This window comes from Bactrocera neohumeralis, chromosome 3 (genome assembly GCF_024586455.1).
Source record: "Bactrocera neohumeralis isolate Rockhampton chromosome 3, APGP_CSIRO_Bneo_wtdbg2-racon-allhic-juicebox.fasta_v2, whole genome shotgun sequence".
Taxonomy (NCBI): domain Eukaryota; kingdom Metazoa; phylum Arthropoda; class Insecta; order Diptera; family Tephritidae; genus Bactrocera; species Bactrocera neohumeralis.
This window is the reverse complement of record NC_065920.1, coordinates 38,488,532-38,511,621: the sequence shown is the minus strand read 5'-3', so window position 1 is coordinate 38,511,621 and position 23,090 is coordinate 38,488,532. Positions and strand designations below refer to the sequence as shown.

The 23,090-nt window shown below is 37.7% G+C and overlaps 1 pseudogene; it reads left to right on the top strand.

Moving 5' to 3' along the window:
• Positions 1 to 16,327: 16,327 nt before the first annotated feature.
• On the top strand, positions 16,328 to 16,530 carry LOC126754285 (small nucleolar RNA U3; annotated as a pseudogene).
• Positions 16,531 to 23,090: the final 6,560 nt, after the last annotated feature.

Genomic DNA, 23,090 nt, shown 5'->3' with positions numbered 1-23,090 from the left:
ATCAGATACTACCCGCATCTGCACTGATGGTGGAAAGCAGTATCATGGAATACAACGAATTTTTGGTGAGAATACCGCTTGCTTAACCACCAATCACAGCATTGGTGAGTATGTTGAGCAGGCATGGGCAAAGTCTTAGCAGGTGCTAAAAGAGCGTAAGCTATCGTATACGTACACACACCGATTGTCACTAACACGCACAAGCGAAGAGCGTAAAACGAGCACTTACGATGGAACAAAGCGATGTTAAAATCAGTCTGCAATCAGAAGTTGAACTGAGCAGGTTGATGCACACGAGTTGTATGCCGTATATAAATGAACACATATGCGAGTATAAACATGGAAGACCAAAAAACGTTTCAGACAGAGTGGGAATTTGAATTTTTTTTTCTTTTGAATAATTCTGGGAAGCCGCAGTGCTTGTTATGTCAAAAAGTTTTAAATTTTGTATTTAAGCAAAATTTAAAAAGACATTTTATAATCTTTCACAAAGAAATAAATAATTTAAATAACGAAGAAAAATTAATAAAATTGTTTGAATTAAAACACGTATTTTTAATTAACGCAAACGTTAATGAACCAAGTTATGATTTAAATTCGGCATTTTTAAAAGCATCGTGTATTGTAAGCTACGCATTAGCAAAGAAAGGAAGACCCTTAGAGGATGGGACTTTTTTTTAAAGAAATGGCAATAGCGGTGCTTCATTGTTTTGGTGAAACTGGAATCGAATTAGCAAGAAATATCAACGATATTCCTTTGTCCCGTCGAACAGTTACCCGACGCATTGGAGATATTTCAAATTATATGTATTTAAATTTAAAGAAAAAAATTTTGTCCTCCAAATATTACTCGATTGCCTTAGATGAAAGCACTGATATCCAAGATATTAGTCAACTTTTAATTTGCATAAGGACCGTTGATGAAAACTTTAATGTCTCAGAAGACATGCTTTGTTTGCGAGGATTGCACAAAAATGCAACCGGGAAAAATATCGGGTGATTTTTTTGAGGTTAGGATTTTCATGCATTAGTATTTGACAGATCACGTGGGATTTCAGACATGGTGTCAAAGAGAAAGATGCTCAGTATGCTTTGACATTTCATCATGAATAGACTTACTAACGAGCAACGCTTGCAAATCATTGAATTTTATTACCAAAATCAGTGTTCGGTTCGAAACGTGTTTCGCGCTTTACGTCCGATTTATGGTCTACATAATCGACCAAGTGAGCAAACAATTAATGCGATTGTGACCAAGTTTCGCACTCAGTTTACTTTATTGGACATTAAACCAACCACACGATTGCGTACAGTGCGTACAGAAGAGAATATTGCGTCTGTTTCTGAGAGTGTGGCTGAAGACCGTGAAATGTCGATTCGTCGCCGTTCGCAGCAATTGGGTTTGTGTTATTCGACCACATGGAAGATTTTACGCAAAGATCTTGGTGTAAAACCGTATAAAATACAGCTCGTGCAAGAACTGAAGCCGAACGATCTGCCACAACGTCGAATTTTCAGTGAATGGGCCCTAGAAAAGTTGGCAGAAAATCCGCTTTTTTATCGACAAATTTTGTTCAGCGATGAGGCTCATTTCTGGTTGAATGGCTACGTAAATAAGCAAAATTGCCGCATTTGGGGTGAAGAGCAACCAGAAGCCGTTCAAGAACTGCCCATGCATCCCGAAAAATGCACTGTTTGGTGTGGTTTGTACGCTGGTGGAATCATTGGACCGTATTTTTTCAAAGATGCTGTTGGACGCAACGTTACGGTGAATGGCGATCGCTATCGTTCGATGCTAACAAACTTTTTGTTGCCAAAAATGGAAGAACTGAACTTGGTTGACATGTGGTTTCAACAAGATGGCGCTACATGCCACACAGCTCGCGATTCTATGGCCATTTTGAGGGAAAACTTCGGAAAACAATTCATCTCAAGAAATGGACCCGTAAGTTGGCCACCAAGATCATGCGATTTAACGCCTTTAGACTATTTTTTGTGGGGCTACGTCAAGTCTAAAGTCTACAGAAATAAGCCAGCAACTATTCCAGCTTTGGAAGACAACATTTCCGAAGAAATTCGGGCTATTCCGGCCGAAATGCTCGAAAAAGTTGCCCAAAATTGGACTTTCCGAATGGACCACCTAAGACGCAGCCGCGGTCAACATTTAAATGAAATTATCTTCAAAAAGTAAATGTCATGAACCAATCTAACGTTTCAAATAAAGAACCGATGAGATTTTGCAAATTTTATGCGTTTTTTTTTAAAAAAAAGTTATCAAGCTCTTAAAAAATCACCCGATATATATAAGGTTCTACAAAATAATTTGTTCTCATTTTCTGAAAAAGAAAAATTATCATCCATTTGCACAGATGGAGCACCTACTATGATAGGCAAAAAAGATGGTTTGATTGGACAGCTTATTCGTAATAATATTAATATATTTACTTTCCATTGCATTTTGCACCAACAGCAACTATTTGCAAAAAGTTTTAAGGTGGGGAATGTAATGGAAACTACAGTAAAAATCATTAAAAAAATTCGCGGTGGACATACTGCTCTCCCCCACCGAAAGTTTCGCCAGTTTCTGGAAGAAACCGAAGCAGAATTCCACGATGTTCTGCTTCACACCGAAGTGAGGTGGCTTAGTAGGACTAAATGTCTAGAGCGCCTATTTAACCTGAAGACAGACGTTCTTTTGTTTTTTGCGAAAGATACTTCCGTGTATACAAAAGAATTTATTAATAATTTAAATAATCCAAGTTTTTTTGTTAAGTTTTGCCCTTTTGTGTGATATCACCAATTTTTTTCGCAATTAAATTTGAATATGCAAGGTAAATACAAATTTATTTTTGATTTTACAATTGCTATGGATGCTTTTAGAAGACGTTTGGAAATTCTCGAAGAACAATTTCGAGCTGGAGTATTGGATAATTTTAAATATACTAAAGAAATATGTGACCGTTTTAATATGCAACAAGAGTTACGACAATATTTTAAGTCCTTTGAGGATCTTAAAACTAACCTAGATGGCAGATTCAAAGACTTCATCAAAGTTAAACGTGTAATAAGGTTATATGAGAATCCTTTGCTCTGTGACATCCAAGAGCTAGAGGAACATTTACACAAAGAGCTCAGTCAACTTCAGAATGATATCAACCTTCCTTTAGACCGTGGTATTCAATTTTGGAAAAATATTGATGAAAATAAATATCCTATTTTAAAAAACGAAATTTATAAGTTGTACTCAATGTTTGGAACCACATATATTTGCGAATCTGCGTTTTCTGCTATGGTATACATAAAGAATTCCTATAGAACAAGGCTTTCAGACAAACATTTAGAAGACCTGCTTAGAATAAAGGTAGCAAATTTTGATATAAATTATGACGACCTTCTTAAATTTATTACAGAATGAACTCTTGTTTTTTTTGACACTCGGATAATTGTTTGAAATTAACTGACCTCTTGAAATGTGTATTCATAATATTTCATATTATAATAGCTTTCATTTTCTAATAGCTTTAACTTTATTGAAGTTTCGTTATATATTTAAAATATTCGATGAATTCAAATATAGATTTATATTTTCTTTTCATATACAAATTTAATTTATTTTTAAGTTTTTAAATGAATTAGATTACTAATTTATAATTAACTAATAACTTAAATTTTATTCTTGCTTGAAATGAAAAATAATTATATTTTATATTCAATGGTTTATGCACATATTCTTAAAAATGTGCATATGTATATACATACGTATTCGTAGCATTGCGGCTTCGTGCGACATAGACCTGCTCGTTCGACATCTGCAAGCAGACTGATTATTTTTGGTTGCTGGTACGCTTGGTCTCACAGTAAGCGCACTAACACAATCTCATTTTGTGATGCTTGTTTGATTGTGATGGTGCCCATCCCTGATGTTGAGCAAGGTTATCCCGAAAACACAATCAACGATTTGGAATGCAGAAATCGTTGGTTGAAAATGGGATTAAAAGTCGTCGTAGTCCAAAACTTCTCCATCAATACATGGCTCTGTTTGATTATCGCCAAAACTTCCTTGAGAAGAGTTATCGTGATGATCTAGGATCGCAGATAATGGAGATGCTTATGGACATTAAAAAAGTGTACCCTGGCTATGTGGCTTCAATCTTGAATCTGGATCGTCAATTTCAAGTGCCTCATCTTGATCTTCATCAGACAGTGCATCATCAATGAGATCGTGAATAGTCATCGGGCGATAATGTTTTGGTGGAGGAACAATGTCACCCAAATCTTCTGACTCTACAGTAAGGGCTTCTAAATTTTTCTAAACACTTCTATATCTACGGGCATTAAGGTCTTTTATTAGCTCTGAACTGTTATATTTTTTATATTTTTCCTAGCTGGAACATAGGGCGTTAATAAACAAATTATAATTCATTTTATTTACAGCGATAAATTTAATTTCTCTCCAAGGATAACCACTTCTCTGTGCTTCTGCTTCGATTTCCGTCTCCAGGTATCTAATTACAGGTCACGAGAGCGGTACGTTTCCGCACTGAACTAACTGTTATACCTCATTTCCTATGGTTTTTTTGCTATTTGTATTTATTATCAATATTGTAGAATACAAAATTCTCTACAAATTTTGTTTGAAAAAAATTTTCATACGGTGAACCGTTTTCGAGATAGAGGGCGGAGAGCGCGCGGTCACAGCATCACTTCAGGTCAACCGGTGCCTCCGGTCAAAACCGCGCCATATATAGTTGATAAACTATCGATAAATCAATGATTATAAATATTTGTCAATTTTGATAAACTATTATATTATATTTTATCATTTTCTTCATGCCTTAAATCCGTATCAATTCAATAATACTGTTCACCGTTTTCTAAAATTAAAAAATAATTAAGGGAAAAACTTCAATCATAATATAATTAGATAATTACAGGTCACGAGTGCGGTACGTTTCCGCACTGAACTGTTACCCCAATTTTATTATCACCCAAAAGTGCCAAGTAATTACATGACTTTTCATTGCGTATTATACTCTCGCAACAATGTTGCTAAGGAGAGTATTATAGTTTTGTTCACATAACGGTTGTTTGTAAGTCCTAAAACTAAATGAGTCAGATATAGGGTTATATATACCAAAGTGATCAGGATGACGAGTAGAGTCGAAAGCCGGATGTATGTCTGTCCGTCCGTCCGTCCGTGCAAGCTGTAACTTGAGTAAAAATTGAGATATCATGATGAAACTTGGTACACGTATTACTTGGCTCCATAAGAAGGTTAAGTTCGAAGATGGGCAAAATCGGCCCACTGCCACGCCCACAAAATGGCGGAAACCGAAAACCTATAAAGTGTCATAACTAAGCCATAAATAAAGATATTAAAGTGAAATTTGGCACAAAGGATCGCATTAGGGAGGGGCATATTTGGACGCAATTTTTTTGGAAAAGTGGGCGTGGTCCCGCCCCCTACTAAGTTTTTGTACATATCTCGGAAACTACTATAGCTATGTCAACCAAACTCTATAAAGTCGTTTCCTTCAGGCATTTCCATATACAGTTCAAAAATGGAATAAATCGGATAATAACCACGCCCACCTCCCATACAAAAGTTATGTTGAAAATCACTAAAAGTGCATTAACCGACTAACAAAAAACGTCAGAAACACCAAATTTTACAGAAGAAATGGCAGAAGGAAGCTGCACCCAGGTTTTTCTTAAAAATTGAAAATGGGCGTGGCGACGCCCACTTATGGACCAAAAACCATATCTCAGGAACTACCAGACCACTACACGTGCGGGATGGGATAGATACCGAGAGTTAAAGGGGGATGCGAGATGCATTTGCAGACAGAAGAAGAAAGAGGCAGAAATGCGTGAGTACGAAGAGCTTGATAAGCTGGCCGATAGGGGTAATGCTCGAAAATTCTACGAAAAAATGCGACGGCTTACAGAAGGTTTCAAGACCGGACCATACTCTACTCTTGTAGAACCCCCAAAGGTGATCTAGTCACTGATGCCCAGAGCATAGTTAAATTATGGAGGGAACACTTTTCCAGCCTGCTGAATGGCAGTGAACGCACAACACCAGGAGAAGGAGAACCCGATTCCCCAATCGATGACGATGGAGCAGACGTTCCATTACCCGACCATGAAGAAGTTCGAATAGCAATTGCCCGCCTCAAGAACAACACAGCGGCAGGTGCCGACGGACTGCCGGCCGAGCTATTCAAACACGGCGGCGAAGAACTGATAAGGAGCATGCATCAGCTTCTTTGTAAAATATGGTCGAACGAAAGCATGCCCAACGATTGGAATTTAAGTGTGTTATGCCCAATCCATAAAAAAGGAGACCCCACAATCTGCGCCAACTACCGTGGGATTAGCCTCCTCAACATCGCATATAAAGTTCTATCGAGCGTATTGTGTGAAAGATTAAAGCCCACCGTCACCAAACTGATTGGACCTTATCAGTGTGGCTTCAGACCTGGAAAATCAACAACCGACCAGATATTCACCATGCGCCAAATCTGGGAAAAGACCTGTCAAAAGAGAATCGACACCCACCACCTCTTCGTCGATTTCAAAGCTGCTTTCGACAGCACGAAAAGGAGCTGCCTTTAAGCCGCGATGTCTGAATTTGGTATCCCCGCAAAACTAATTCGGCTGTGTAAAGTGACGTTGAGCAACACGAAAAGCTCCGTCAGGATCGGGAAGGACCTCTCCGAGCCGTTCGATACCAAACGAGGTTTCAGAACTAAACAGAGAAGGTACCATCTTCTATAAGGGTGTACAGCTGCTGGCGTATGCCGACGATATTGATATCATCGGCCTCAACACCCGAATTACGATGTGATATGTAATTTATCGGAAATTACATATCTTTCGTTTGAATAATAAAACTCCGGCGAATTTACCGTACTGTGCGGCTTGACGTCCAGTTTATTAATGATAATTTTATTCTTTATTAAAATCTTATTTGCTAAATTTACCTGGAGCCGTTGTGCTGATTTGACATTCCTCAGCATCAACGACCCGGCATATCTTAAACATATCGAATAATAACAGTGGCATTTGATTTCATTTTTAAAGGAATTTAATGCTTGCTTATGAATATTTCCTTATTTATGTATTTTGCAATTTAATATGTATGTATGTAGTTGAATCTGAAGATTCAACTTACATTTTAGAGGAATAGGAATAAATATTTAGAAAATACTTGTCTTTTTTGGTATATCGACAAGTTTGAAAGTGGTGGAGTCGTTTGACGACGCAACTCCCGCGCCGTTAGTTCTGCTTTCTCCAGGCTGGACAAGGAAGCACAGAAAATGGGTCTGGCAGTGAACGAGGGCAAAACGAAATATCTCCTGTCATCAAACAAACAGTTGTCGCACTCGCGACTTGGCGCTCACGTCACTGTTTACAGTCATAACTTTGAAGTTGTAGATAATTTCGTCTATTTAGGAACCAGCATTAACACCACTAACAATGTCAGCCTGGAAATCCAATGCAGGATTGCTGTTGCCAACAGGTGCTACTTCGAACTGAGTAGGCAATTGAAAAGTAAAGTCCTCTCTCGACGAACAAAAGCTAAGCTCTATAAGTCGCTCATAATTCCCGTCCTGCTATATGGTGCAGAGGCTTGTGCGATGACAGCAACCGATGAGTCGACGTTACGAGTTTTCGAGAGAAAAATTCTGCGAAAGATTTATGGTCCTTTGCGCATTGGCCACGGCGAATATCGCATTGGATGGAACGATGAGCTGTACGAGATATACAGTGAGTGTCAGCTTAATTGATGCAGTCACAAAACTAATCTTTGGATACTAATAACATTTGAATTAAAAAAGATATTCAAAAAAATTAAAAGCCAAAATAAAGAGCATTATTTCCTCTTAAAAACAAACATTTAATTTATTTGGAATTTAAATTTTAGTTTTCACAAACTTAAAAATAATGAAAAAATAATACTATTGGAATGAGCAGCTTATTTGATGCGGCAATGAAAGGTATAAAAAAAATTAAATTTTTCGACTTTTAGTATTTTGTTGAGATATAACCGCTCTTAGACGATTTTGCATTGAATTTACGAGTTTTTTGGTTTCCTCCGGTGAAATTTTGGACCATTCTTCGAGTAGTGCTGTTTTTAAAGCTTCTTTGCTAGAGATGTTGTGCTTTCTGATATTTTTTTCTAGTACAGCCCACAAATTCTCTATAATATTTAAGTCAGGAGATTGTGCTGGTGGTTGCATTAGGTGAGGGCAATTCCATATTAGCCACGTCTGAACAATTCCCGACTTATGTTTAGGATCGTTATCCTGATAAAAACTAAAGTTTCCACGCAGACCCAGTTTTTCTGCACTTTGCAGCAAGTTATCTTTTAAAATGAATGGCTTCTCGAGAGCAACGCGACCATGAAAATCATGTGATCGTAAGATGCGGCGAATTGTTGATGCACTGCAATCTTTCCCAAAGAAGTTTTTTACTTCATCGGCTAATTTTTGCGCCGACAATTTGGGATTTACACTAATTTTTCTAATGATCCATCTTTCATCACTTTGCGTAAATATCTTATTAGGAGCATTCCGGCCCTTGTTATGCATTCGATTCTCATTTAAAAACCGCTCTATTATGTGCTGGACTGTAGAAGATGGAATATTTACCATCTCAGCTATAGAACGCTGGCTTTTCCCAAGCTTAAAGTGGTGAATAACTAATTCCCGTTGCTCTAGGCTAGTGCGCCGGCCCATGATTAAAAATTAATTTTTACTCGGGACGCTGCTTACACTTTCACACCAAAAACTGTTACAATTCTACAAACTAAGCTAATGCAACACACAGCAGCATGTATTGTTGGAAATTTTTAATATAACGGGAATAGTACTGTTAGAAGTTGGCTGCATCAAATAAGCTGCTCATTTTAAAAATAATATTTTCTCATTATTTTCAGGTTTGTAAAATCAATGCTGAAAATTCCAAATAAATGAAACATTTGTTTTTAAGAGGAAATAATGCTCTTTATTTCGGCTTTTAATTTTTTGGAATATCTTTTTTAATTCAAATGTTATTAGTATCTAAAAATCATTTTTGTGACTGCATCAATTAAGCTGACACTCACTGTACGACGACATTGACATAGTTCAGCGAATTAAAAGGCAGCGGCTACGCTGGCTAGGTCATGTTGTCCGGATGGATGAAAGCACTCCAGCTCTGAAAGTAATCAACGCAGTACCCGCCGGGGGAAGCAGAGGAAGAGGAAGACCTCCACTCCGTTGGAAGGACCTAGTGGAGAAGGACCTGGCTTCGCTTGGAATATCCAATTGGCGCCACGTAGCGAAAAGAAGAAACGACTGGCGCGCTGTTGTTAACTCGGCTATAATCGCGTAAGCGGTGTCTTCGCCAATTTAGAAGAAGAAGAAGAAGAGTCACCATCCGCTTCAAAAATGCATCGAGTTCGTTCCGTTTTTTTGCGTCAAATCATGCGACACCCAAACATCAAGCTTTTTTGTTTATCCAGCTTTGTGCACATGGTTTAAAATGGTTTGGTGACTAACTGCCATCTTCTGAGCGATGTCACGAGATGCCACATGCCGGCCTAACTGGATGTTTTCCATGATTTGATCGGTATTCGTCGTCACAGGTCTTCTGCTGGCTGGCTTATCCATGATGTCGTTTTCACCCGCTCTGAATCGTCGAAACCATTCCTCAGCAGTTCGAAGTGATAGAGCACCATCCTCCAAAACACCATTAATCTCACGGAACGTTTCTCTAACGGATTTGCCTTTAACGAAGGAAAACTTTAAAATAGAGCGAATTTCGGCGTTAGTGAACTCCATGTTTACACGTCTATAACTATTGAATGGAATATCCAAACTAATCATGCATAGCGTCGTTTTATAGGTTATGTCAATACCTTTCAAAGATGTATAGTATTGCCAGATATGAGCTCTGTAGCGCTTTATACATAGCCGCGAAATTCAAAAGACAAAAAGGCGGAAGGGAGATATTTGACAACCTAATATATCATAAATAATATATCGCTGTTCAACGAAGCAGAAATTGGCGACAACAACGATAAAGAACAGCATCCACACTGTATGGTCCTGGTCGACCAAAAATAGTGAGGGCAGGTTCAAGGGGTCGTCCGCAGAAGCAATACAATCAAATAAATATTTTAATTAATCTTAAGTTAGTGACTCCAGACTGTGGCAAAAAGGCACTGTGTGGTCTTCGTGCTGTTGAGTGGAAAGCCACGATGGAGAAAAAGTTTGAAGCACTCGTGACTAACGATATAGGGGAATTTGTAGTGCTATCTAGATTTCAAAAGGTTTTAGCAAGCAAGTGTATGCACGCGATTAAATGTGACAAGAAAGGCCATTTCAGAAATTTAAAGCGCCACCAGAGTTTTTGGTAAATAGCAAATATCCCGACCTTGGATTAAGTCTTAAGGTAGTACTTAGTCTGGTGACTTATGCCTATTTTCATGACTTCTTTGAAGGGTGGTTTTTTATAGGAAAATAAATACGAATTATCTTGAATATTTAGAGTGTTTTTGCTCGTATTTACATATTGAAAATATAAAAAAAAATGTATTTGAAAAAATGTATTTGAAAAAATTTAATACTTTATTACTATTATTATTGTCACTCGAATTTGGAACCTAAAAAAAATACACGTGGGTGGCCCGGGAGATTTTGGCTCTTGATGTTATTTAAAATCAAATATTCTTGTTTATTCTTAACCTATAGACATGTCATTCTGGTCGGAACTACTGAAGTTAAATTTCAAGGGTAAATAACAAAATGGCGGACTTTGAAAAAAAGTCCTTTTATTTTAGCAAAAAAATGATTGTAAAATAAAAAGTTAGAAGTAAAAAAAATCTCGTTAGTTCCGACGAAAACTATAAGTGTGCAGAACAGCCCGTTAAAGTTTGAAAGCAATCGGTTCAGTAGAAAAAAAGTTAGGACCCGGGCCGACCAGAAAAACAATGTTTTGAGAAAAACGCGTTTAAAGTTCAACAACTCCGAGACAGAGGACTCCGAGGCGCTCTAGGAAACTCGTTATAACTCCCGAAATATTTCGAATTTCTGTCTGAAGTTTTCATAGTAAATTCTCAATACATTGTACTTTCAAATTAAACAAAAAAAAATTTCGATTTTTTGAACCCGACATGGAACAGTAAACTGAGCTTAGTCTTTCAATAAATAGGTTTCAAGCCATACCTCAGAGAGCCATGTATATAATCCAAAAATTCTACGAAAATGTTTAATTTTACAGCAGTTTAAGTTAACGATTTGATCATCGCAAGTGCAGTTTTAAACTGATAGAGCTAATTGAACTGAGTGGCTAAACTTTAGAGCGGTAACTCAAAAAAAAAAATTTCAAATATTCATTTAAAATATTAATATGGTATTTTTAAAGATTGATAGTCTATAATATGTAAAAAAATTTTCAAAATTTCTCATTAAGTGAACTATGTACTTAAGGTTCCACTTCAATACTTCGATACAAGAAATTATTTGGAATTTCTTGAGGTCTTACAAATTAGAAAATTCATATTACCTTGCGATTTTAATTGTAAAATTTCCTAGCAGTTTCTATTAGTTAGGCTTGTTTATGTTTAAGGACATAATTGAAACAATAAAATTGATTTCAATGCTCCCTATTAAGTGAGGCTTTTAATTTCGAGATTTTACACTTCCAATTTTGTTAGGAATACATTTTGAAAATGCGACCAACTTAGCGAATTTTCCGTGTTTCAGTAGCCTCGTTTAACTTGCTGCCACTCGCAGCTGTTGCAAACATTTCATCGAATCAGTCGTAAAAGTACGCGTGTAAACAAATATATACATATGTATAGCGGAAAGTGTTGGGACTCACTATCCGAATGCAAGGCGGTTAGGTTGTTGTGTTATGGAAAATAAGCAAAACAAAAAGTTACCACAAACAATCAAGTGAAGCATCTGCACAGATCCAATCCTTCGTTTGAGTATAGACTCTGCTTCTAGTAGCCTCGTTGCTCTATTTTCAGTCCTTGCTGTCGTTTTTTTGGCAGTTGAGGCAGGCAATAAATTTGATTTTCATATACATTAAGGAATGCAAGCAAGGCATAGCATACCCTAAAGCATCCAAACACACTCCTAATTTCTTACCAAAATGGTGCCAGTTTCTTCTGCAGTCAACAATTATGCAAATTGTGCAACATGAATAACTGAGCTGCAAATTAAACAGAGAGTGAGTGCATATGGTTTGCATGTGTTAAGGCGTGCTGAGAAATGAAATGACTATTGACTTTCTCACAATTTCCTTCAAGCAGAATCGTCGACAGTACTATACATAATAGTTTTTTAAACAATCTACTTGTATGGGCAACGAAAAAAAAATTATGAATTCGGAGTTTACCGATTTCTGAATTTATGAGATAAATTCCACTTCTGCAGTTATACAGAAAATAAGACCAAAATTTTGATGCGTAATTAGTGGAGTCAGCAAACATAGGGAAGGTTCGACGTCCAGAAGCTATAGTCACAACCGACAGCTAAACCGGTTTGTTCAGAACCAGAGCATACTCTTGTAGAGGACAAAGAGGTGATCTAGTGGCTGATGTACACAGCATACTGAAATTATAAAGAGAAAACTTCTACAGCCTTCTGAGTGGCAATGAAAGTATAACATTTGAAGATGGTGAACCCCATTTCCATTGCCCGACAATGATGAGGTTCGACCATAAGCGGAAGAGGCTGACGGATTACCGACCGAGGTATTCAAATACGGCGGAGAAGTACAGACAATGTGCATGCATCAGCTTCTTTGAAAGATATTGTGGGATGAAAGCATGCCCAACGATTGGAAGCTGGTGTGCTCTTCCCAATCCACAAAAAGGGAACCACACAATCTGGTGCAGTTATCATATGATAAGCCACCTTAATATCGCCTATAAGATTTTATCGAGCGTAGTGTCTGAACTTGGTATTCACGCAAAGTTCAAGCGGCTATGTAATTTGAGTAACATTAAAACCTCCGGCAAGATCGGAAAGAATAAATAATGAATTAAGATTTTCACAAAATCACCTTGCTTTGGGATCACAGTAGTATGTATTATACATTTTCATTACCATAAGATACCTGTTTATACACATCTACAGTATTTTAGTAAGACACTCACAAACTGCAATAAAAACTTCTGATAAAGTTTTATATATATGTACTATACTTTCCTTAAGCTGATTTTTTGCATTTGCGTCGAGTAAAAGCGGGATGCATTGCAATGCTGAGGCAAACGTTGCTATTTTTTATCAACGCGGCACCAACTGTGAGTTGAAACTGTTGATAGTTAATATACTATATACACCCTGTCAAGAAAGTATCCTAGGTTGGTACATTTGTCCCTAATTATGATGCCAAAAATTAGCTCGATCGATTAGTGTTTACAACAGCTGTTTATGTCAGTCGACCTCAGTAGTGTTTGTCGAATATTATCATACATTGATCAACGTATGTGTGTTGTGAACGAATTTTTGTGTGCCGATACATTGAAGATGTTGCAGAAGGCTTTTGGTGAATCTGCTCTATCAAAAGCGCGCACTTACGAGTGGTACAGACCATTCAAGGAGGGTCGGGAGACCGTCGAAGATATGTCTCGTTCTGGACGGCCTTCAACGAGTGTGACCGATGATAACGTTGAAAAAGCGAAGGAAATTGTTGTCGAAAATAGCCGTGTGAGCTTGAGAGAGATTTCACATAAATTGTGTACGTACGATTATGCATGAAAAATTGGGCATGCAACGTGTTGCTGCAACACTTCTTCCGAAAGAGCTGAATTTCCTTCAAAAAAGGTATCGAGAGCAGGTAGCTGCAGACATGCTGGATCGAGCCAATTCGAATCCCATCTTCATGGAACGCATAATTACTGCTGACGAAACATGGGTGGAAGAATATGACACATATAAAAACCAGCAATCATCCGAATGGCGGTCCAAAGACGCGCCAAAGTCGAAAAAACCACGCCAAAGCCGATCAAAAGTGAAGGTAATGCTCATTGCTTTCTTCGATATTCGTAGTGTCGTCCACTATGAATACGTTCTAACTGATACGGCCGCCTGTGCCTTTTTCTTATTCTCCACACTGAAATATCCACTTCGGGGAACATGCTTGGACTCAATTGAAGGCATCAAAACAAATTCGAGGCGAGAGCTGAAGGCCATCCTTGAAAGAGCCTATAAAAATGTTTTGACGATTAGAAGAAGCGTTGGCACATGGCCATTAAGTAAGGCGATAAAATAAATTTGGATGATGAATGAAAAATTTTCGTTTTATTTATAAATTCCCGATACTTTCTTGACAGGGTGTGTGTATTTATTAAGCTGGGCGTTGGGTCATTAGATCTGCTCTTAAATGTGGCTAAAATATTTAATCAACCGTAATTGAAATAGTTCAGTTTCTTCAATAAAAATGTCCTTCTATTCTGATGTCAAAAAAGGAAGATTTTTATATCGATACAGGTCTTTCGGTTATAAGTTGTGCTTTTGTGGTATTATTTGAAAATCTCAATGTACATCTGTAATTATCGAGCAACAAAGAACCGCACCGGATTGTGAAGCTGATGATGATTACGATAACTTTTCTTCAAATAATATGCATACTATACTTAATACCATATAGTACCCATGGATATATCCGAAAGGTATACGGAAAAAGTTATTATCAGACTCAGTGGATCTGGAATTCTAAATGAACCTGTGTTTGAACATTCAGAAATTTTAGAATTCTGTAATTATCGAGCAACAAAGAACCGCACCGGATTGTGAAGCTGATGATGATTACGATAACTTTTCTTCAAATAATATGCATACTATACTTAATACCATATAGTACCCATGGATATATCCGAAAGGTATACGGAAAAAGTTATTATCAGACTCAGTGGATCTGGAATTCTAAATGAACCTGTGTTTGAACATTCAGAAATTTTAGAATTCTTTGTATTTATATCGGATCTTTTGGTTCGTGGAGTCGCCAAACAAAACTCTGGCGGTATCACTTGTATATATGGGAAGATGCCGCATGGAAGTATGGCTCTTTACGAATTGGCCAAAGTTTGCGGGGAAGTTTGATGGATGGGTATATTGTTAGCAACTATCCATCAATTTCAGTTGCTGCCATTGAAATAGTGGCATGTGTACTACTATAGAGCGCAATCATCTTCGAAATCAAAGCTAGCGGGCTGGCATTGAAAGGTTCACTAGCTTCGCTATCAGTTGAATTGGAACGCACCGGTGCTACTACTAGATAAACGGGCCTCACGGAATCTTGGCTTGTGCTGGGATATGATTGGTACTTGCGCTGTCGCAAAATCCTTTTGGTCAATAGAAAAAGGGCCAGTGAGTTCTATTCTCTTAGTAAGGCTAACCTTACTCTAGTTGAGGTGGTAGCAAGTCAATTTCCTTAAGGCGTCCACTCGGTAAGGTTGATATAAATACCGGTTGAAAGGTATGGCCGCTGGTTAGAAGAAGACGGAAATGAAATATATACCGACTTTGTAGAATTTAAAATGTGCGCTTGAAAGGGAATATACTATATTAACGTTTAGGAAGATTTTTAATATTAATTTTTTGTAAATTAACTTTTCAAAATGAGGAGCGTTATGATCGCGGTCCTCGGACTCCTCTGACGCACCACTAATGCTAGCATCATGATCAAAGGCATGCATGTCTCTATCCTCCAAATTTTCCAAACTAATTTTGCCGAAAAAACCATTTGTTCTTTTTTTGAAGTTATACTTCTTATACGAGTTCGGAAAAGGTTGCGATAGATTCAGGTTGCGCAACCTTGCTCAGTATGAATCTACGCAACCTTGTCTGCGAAGATGTTCGAGCAGCAAGCGAAGCGGTGACAATCGGCGATCGCTTGTTCGTTTCTTTCGGCACAGCTCTGCTTTTCTACCAACAACACAATGTTGCCATGCTTATGCTGTTGTTGTTTTTGTAGAACAATGTTTCAATTTTTGGTTGGTGACATATTCAATTAAAATAAACTCTGTTGAGATTTGAACCTACGTTCTCGTCGTCACTTTTGGAGCGCTTACCACCAACACCACCATTGACACTTGAATTGCGTTGTCCTAATTATGGTTTGGTTATGCACGAAAGAAATATACAATGGATCGCCGATTGTTACCTCTTTCCTTGCTGCTGCTGCGCATATGTATGTTTGTATGCTTGTGCATTATTGAAGTTATGCTCCTTTTTCTTTCGTTTGTCTTTCATTTCTGCGAATTCTCAACTATTTTGCGTATCTTTTGGTTGAAATACTCTGCGTTGGCCGTTGAAAAATTAAGGCTATACTTTACAGGATCATTTCTGTAGTTAGTCTTCATTTAAATTTTTTGGAAACCGCCCCGCGATGACGAGGTATATCGTTTTATCTGACAGCGTGAGGTTTAAGAAGTTCATTTCTAATTTTATCTTGTGGCATATTAGAAATGATGTTGCTTCGAAAATCGTTCGCTTACAACGGATAAAACGACTTCTGAGTGGTGATTTTAATGAATAAATTCCTTTTGGTTTAAATGCTCTGCGTTGGCCGTTGAAAAATTAAGACTATACTTCTCAGGATCATTCATTCCTTTCATTTCTTCAAAGAAATTAATGACCTTTAGAAATATGCATATTTGCATTATTTCGTTGTCATTTCCATATTCGTAGCAATATAATTTCTATGGCATAAGTATGGCCGCCGATTGTCACCCCTTGCCGCTGTAGCAGCTTCGCCTACAAACATGCGTAAATATGTATGTATGTATGTATACGTATGATCGTGAATACATATCGACGCAGATTTTTGCGAGAAGCGCCAGAAAGTTGTGCAATTTATGATTTTTGGCTTTTGCCATCATCGCGAAAAGACGACTTGTTGGCAAAGGCATGCTCGGGGAGATGTTACGACCTCTGCTTTTTTGAATGAAGCGAGATCGCTTGTGGAATTTGCGCCTGCGTTCATGAATGAAATCGTTTTTGTTGTAAAATTTACTACACTTTACTACACAAATATATGTACATATAAGTTTATATGAATGTATGAACATGCAAGTCAATGCGCGCACATGTAATAAGGATATTGATAAGTGATGAAAATATGATTTCAATTTCTGAACGCGCACATGCGTATTCATACACTCATATGAGCATGTGCAGATATATACACAAGATAGGATAGAAGATGTAAGCCTTTAAACATCGTATACTATACAAATAAATATTTTCCTTACTACACATATACATAACATTGCTGTGATAAATTTAATTTCTATTAGTAAGAAAAATATTTATTTGTATAGTTTACGATGTTAAAAGCAAAAAATTAAAAATTTATTCTGTCGAGATTCGAACCTGTGGTAGCATCTTGACTTTCCAAGCGCTTACCACCAACACCACCATTGACACTTAGGTTGCGCTGACTTAAGTATGGTTTGGTTATGCATGTACAAAAGAAACCTACGATGGTATACGATGGTTCTAATAATTTTGTTTAAGTATAGAAATATGCTTTTGTAGAACTTTTGCTTTCGCAAACATACAGACAAATGTGCAAACGACATAATATATGTATGATTGTTTCGCATTTTGCTTCTACGCCGGTCAACTTTCGGCACAATTCCGATTTCTTTGGCGCCGCGATTTGAAGGTACCGTTGGAAAGAGGAAGTCCTCCTGATTAAAAAAAATATGTAGGGTTATAGGTACCGCAAACGCTTAGTTTACGAGATATTCGACCTTAAAGTTCAAAAATTCGCAAAATTCGAACATTTCAAGAAGCTATTTCACCACGTTAAACCCACTTTATTCACATTTTTCCCTCCAAATTAATTAAATTACACTATAATCTTTCAAATAAGTCCACATTATACACTTTTAGCAGGTTTTTTATTTAAAAAATCTTTATTTTAAAAATTACATTTTACACTCGTTTGAACCTCATTTGTTTACCAAAAATTACGAAGAAATGGAGCGCTGTCATGTGATGACAAGGCAATTCGCTGAAATTCCTCTTTTTCGCAAAAATTCCTCTATTCATGCATATGGATATTTTCTTTTTTAAATTTATTAAGCAAATAAGTAATATTATATACATGTATTAGTAATATTATATAATAATATTATATATACATATGTATAAGTAATATTATATAATAATATTACGTAATAAAGTGTAAGGTTACAGTACAGTACGAAAACTCAAATTTTGTTTCAATATGAGTGCATGATAACCGTAAAATATAACCACTAATATCCAAAACTCATATTTTAAATATCTATATATATATAAATGAAATGGTGTATAGTTGTAACGCTAAAACTCGAAAACGGCTGAACTAAATGAAATACTTCCTTTGGGGGATTTGTTTGTTATTACCACGCCCAGGTCATGTCTTGAAATCAGAACAAAATATTAAGGGGGCGTGGCACCTCCCATACAAATTGAATTTTTCAAGTCGAATATCTTCAAAAGTGTTTAAGGTAGGAACAAGAAAATTGGTACAGAGCTACAGGATAACAGCACCACTCTCACCTATAAAACCGGGGGCTATCGAATAAGGGGCGTGGTACCTCCCATACAAACTAAATTTTTTAAGCAGAATATCTGTGAAAGGGTTCAAGGTAGGGACCTGAAAATTGGTATAGACCTATATGGTATCAAAAGCCTTTTTACACATAAAAGAAGGGGTAATCGGAAAAGGGGGCGTGGCACCTCCCATACAAACTGAATTTTTCAAGGTGAATATCTTCAAAAGTGTTTAAGGTAGGAACATGAAAATTGGTATAGAACTATAAGAAACAACACCATTCTCACCCATAAAACTTGGCGTTATCGAAAAAGGGGGCGTGTACCTCCCATACAATCTTTAATTATTTTGGTTGTTAATCCACCATATATTTATCTCATTTTCCACCTATCACGACATTTTGGTTGTTTCTTGTTATTTTTGTTTATTTATCGGTGACAGTAGCGGTTATATCGTAATTTTGGTTGTGTTGCGTGCTATTTTTGGTTTATGGAAATGGCAGTTTTATGAAACAAACACAAATTAAATTAAACGTCAATTTTGCTTTGCAATCGAACACGCAAAATTTAGAGGGCAATAAAAATGCGCCTTGATTTACTGATATGTTGACATCTTTTGTTTTAAAAAGTGAGTTATTTAGTGAAAGTGATTAAGCGTGTTGGCGAATACCGATTTATGTACATTGGAATTTATCATTCAATTGATCTGCTTCCTTAGTTTAATTCATTCATTTTTGGAGTTTTCAAAGGTAAGTTATTGGTCCGTAAAACCTTATATGAACTTTATACAAATGAATGATCATTTCCAATTAGATATTTGTTACGATGCCAAGAATCAGTACGTATGGTAACACTTCTCGGAGTTCCCAGGCCGCAAGGAGAACACGAAATAGCAGAGCACGTCAAAGGGAAAGTGTTATTGAGAGTAGACTCAGAATAGCACGCACCAGTTAGAAGATGTCAACCAAACATACAATCAGCAAGAACGATTGAGAAGAAGGGAAGTTCACAATCAGCAACAACGATCGAGAAGAAGGGAAGTTCGTGCTCGCCAAAGTGATGAAGTAAGATCACAACATGCGATTATTCGACGACAACAGCGGCAACATCTTTCTTTTGTGAACATTGAACGGGCAGGTTTTCGATATGATCCAAACATTCAATATAGCGCATCTGTTCAAATCGGTCAGATGTCAGTAGCTTGTCAATATTACAATGCAGTCAAATTTAAAAATGAACCGCCAGGGTTATGTTGCGCCGGGGGAAAGGTTAAGTTGCCAGAATTGCTTCCACCACCACAGCCATTGTTCCAGCTGCTTTACGGTGAATCTCCTCACTCGAGCCATTTCTTAAGGCACACTAAAATGTACAACGATTGTTTTCAAATAACGTCGTTTGGCGGTGAAATTGTAAATGAACAAAACTACAATCCAACGTTTAAGGTATTTTTGCCAAACAATATTCGACAGAAACTGCAGAGCTTTCCCCCAATTATACAGGTTCATGGGCAAATTTTTCATCTCGCTGGATCGCTGTTGCCGCATCCAGATCAAGAACACAAATATCTCCAAATTTACTTTCTGGGAGATTCACATGATGAAGTAAATCGGCGTTGTGCTATCTTCAATACAACGAAAAGAGAAATAATCGAACAATTGCAGCAAATGATACACGAACACAATGGCCTCATTAAACCGTTTACGATTTCGTTGGAACGTATGCCAATAGATGATCATAGTATAATCATACAAGCGGACAAAAGACCAACAGGGACACATGAAAGACAATATAATGCACCTACAGTTAGCGAAATATCAATTGTTGTTGTTGGAGAAAATTTGCAGTCACGTGATATTGTTATCAAACGTAGAAATCAAAACGCACTAAAACGGATAAGTGAGACACATCGGTCTTACGACGCAATGCAATATCCGCTCATGTTCTGCCGTGGAGAAGACGGGTATCACTTAGGATATAAGATGATAAATCCGGTGAATGGTTAGTAAAAAAAAAATTTTTGTTTTCTACTTCATATAGTTAATTTAAGCTTTTAGGTGTCGAGACAAATAAAAAAGTCAGTTCAATGAAGTTTTACGCATATCGAATGATGATTCGCCAAAACTATGACAACCACTTACTGAGATATGGACGGTTATTTCAACAGTATGCAGTTGACATGTACGATAAAGTTGAGACAGAACGACTTAATTACATGCGATACAATCAGTCGAAGTTGCGATCTGAAGAGTATATTCACTTAAGAGATGCAATGAATGGTGATGCGGATATTACAGATATTGGTCGACTCTATATTTTGCCATCGACATACATTGGCAGTCCTAGACACATGCATGAGTACTCCCAGGATGTGATGACTTACGTGCGCAATTATGGACGGCCGGATTTGTTTGTTACATTTACTTGCAATCCAAAATGGCCAGACATTACGAATCTATTGCATCCCGGTCAATCACCAAGCGATCGCCACGACGTTGCAGCACAGGTGTTTAAACAAAAACTCAGATGTTTGATGGACTTTATTACGAAACAACGTGTATATGGCACTGTTCGATGCTGGGTGTATTCAGTGGAGTGGCAGAGGAGAGGTTTGCCCCACGCACACATTCTTCTTTGGATGGTGGAGAAAATTACACCTGACCAAATTGATGACATCATTTCCGCCGAAATTCCTGATATTGAAATAGATCCAGAGTTGCACGAAGTGGTGATGGCCAATATGGTTCATGGGCCATGCGGAGGACACGATCCATCTTCGGTTTGTATGTCGGACAGTAAATGCAAAAAACGCTATCCCCGTGCTTTTATTTCCGAAACTCAAACTGGAAACGAAGGATACCCTCTCTAGCGGCGTCGCGCACCCGCTGACAATGGCAGAACATTCATCACTTAATTGAAAGGAAAGAATTTCGTGGTTGATAACACATGGATCGTTCCATATTCGCCAATTTTGTCTAAGGCGTTCAAAACGCATATAAATGTTGAGTATTGCAGTTCAATAAAATCAATTAAGTATGTTTGCAAATATGTCACCAAAGGAAGCGATATGGCGGTTATTGGCGTTGAACGAGATGAAATTAGCAAATTTCAAATGGGCAGATATGTGAACTGCAATGAAGCAATCTGGAGAATATTTTCATTTGCAATTCATGAACGCCATCCTACTGTTGTGCATCTGGCAGCTCATTTGGAGAATGGCCAGCGAGTTTATTTCAACGCAGAGAACATAGTACAGCGAACGGAAATACCACCAGCAACCACTTTAACAAGTTTCTTGGCAACTTGCGCCAGTATCCGTTCCCGAGAACATTGCGTTACTCGGAGATGCCTCGGTATTATACATGGAATGCATCGTCGAAGAAATGGTTGCGCAGGAAGAACGGCCATTCGGTAGATGGTTATCCAGGTGCTTTTTCACCTGATGCATTGGGAAGAATTTACACAATCCATCCAAAGAACGATGATTGCTTTTACCTACGTTTGCTTTTGATTAATGTACGCGGTTCAACTTCATTTGAATCGTTGAGGACTGTAGATGGTACCATTTGTGCAACATTTCGAGAAGCATGTCAACAATTGCAATTGCTTGAACACGACAGTCACTGGAATCAAACGCTAGCGGATGCAATAGCTTCTTCACCAGCCACTGCAGTTCGTACACTTTTCGCTATTATAATTTCGACATGTCAGCCTTCAAACCCGCGTCTATTATGGGATACGTACAAAGATGACATGGCAGAAGATATTTTGCATCGCCTGCGATTAGCGACGAGAAATGTCGACTTACAAATGAACGCTGACATCTACAATGAAGCATTAGTCCTTATTGAAGATTTATGTTTACTTATGAGTGGAAAACTATTGATTGAAGATCATATGCCGGCACCAAGTCGTCAAACAAGGGATTTAGTGAGACGCGAATTGGAACGCGAGCGTGCTTACGATATAACTCACTTGCAACAACAAGTGCAAACAAATGTTCCACTGTTAAATGAACAGCAAAGCAGTGCGTACAATCAGCAAATAAATGCTGTAGAGAGTGGAAACGGTGGCATATTTTTCCTCGATGCGCCCGGCGGGACTGGCAAAACGTTCCTATTGTCTTTAATACTAGCAGCAATACGTGGTCAAGGTGGTTTGCATTAGCTCTTGCATCTACCGGGATTGCTGCAACACTGTTAGAAAGTGGAAGAACGGCACATTCAGAATTAAAGCTTCCATTAAACTTGCAAATACACGAAAGTCCTGTTTGCAATATTTCAAAGCAATCAGCAATGGCACAAGTTTTAAAAAAATGTAAGTTAATCATATGGGATGAATGCACAATGGCCCACAAACGATCATTAGAAGCACTCGACCGAACACTGAGAGATTTGCGCAACAATAATCGTTGCTTTGGAGGAGTGATGATATTGCTGTCGGGCGACTTTAGACAAACACTTCCCGTGATTCCAAAATCAACAGCGGCGGATGTCTGAAGTCATCGCATTTGTAGAGGTTTGTTAAAACCATTTCATT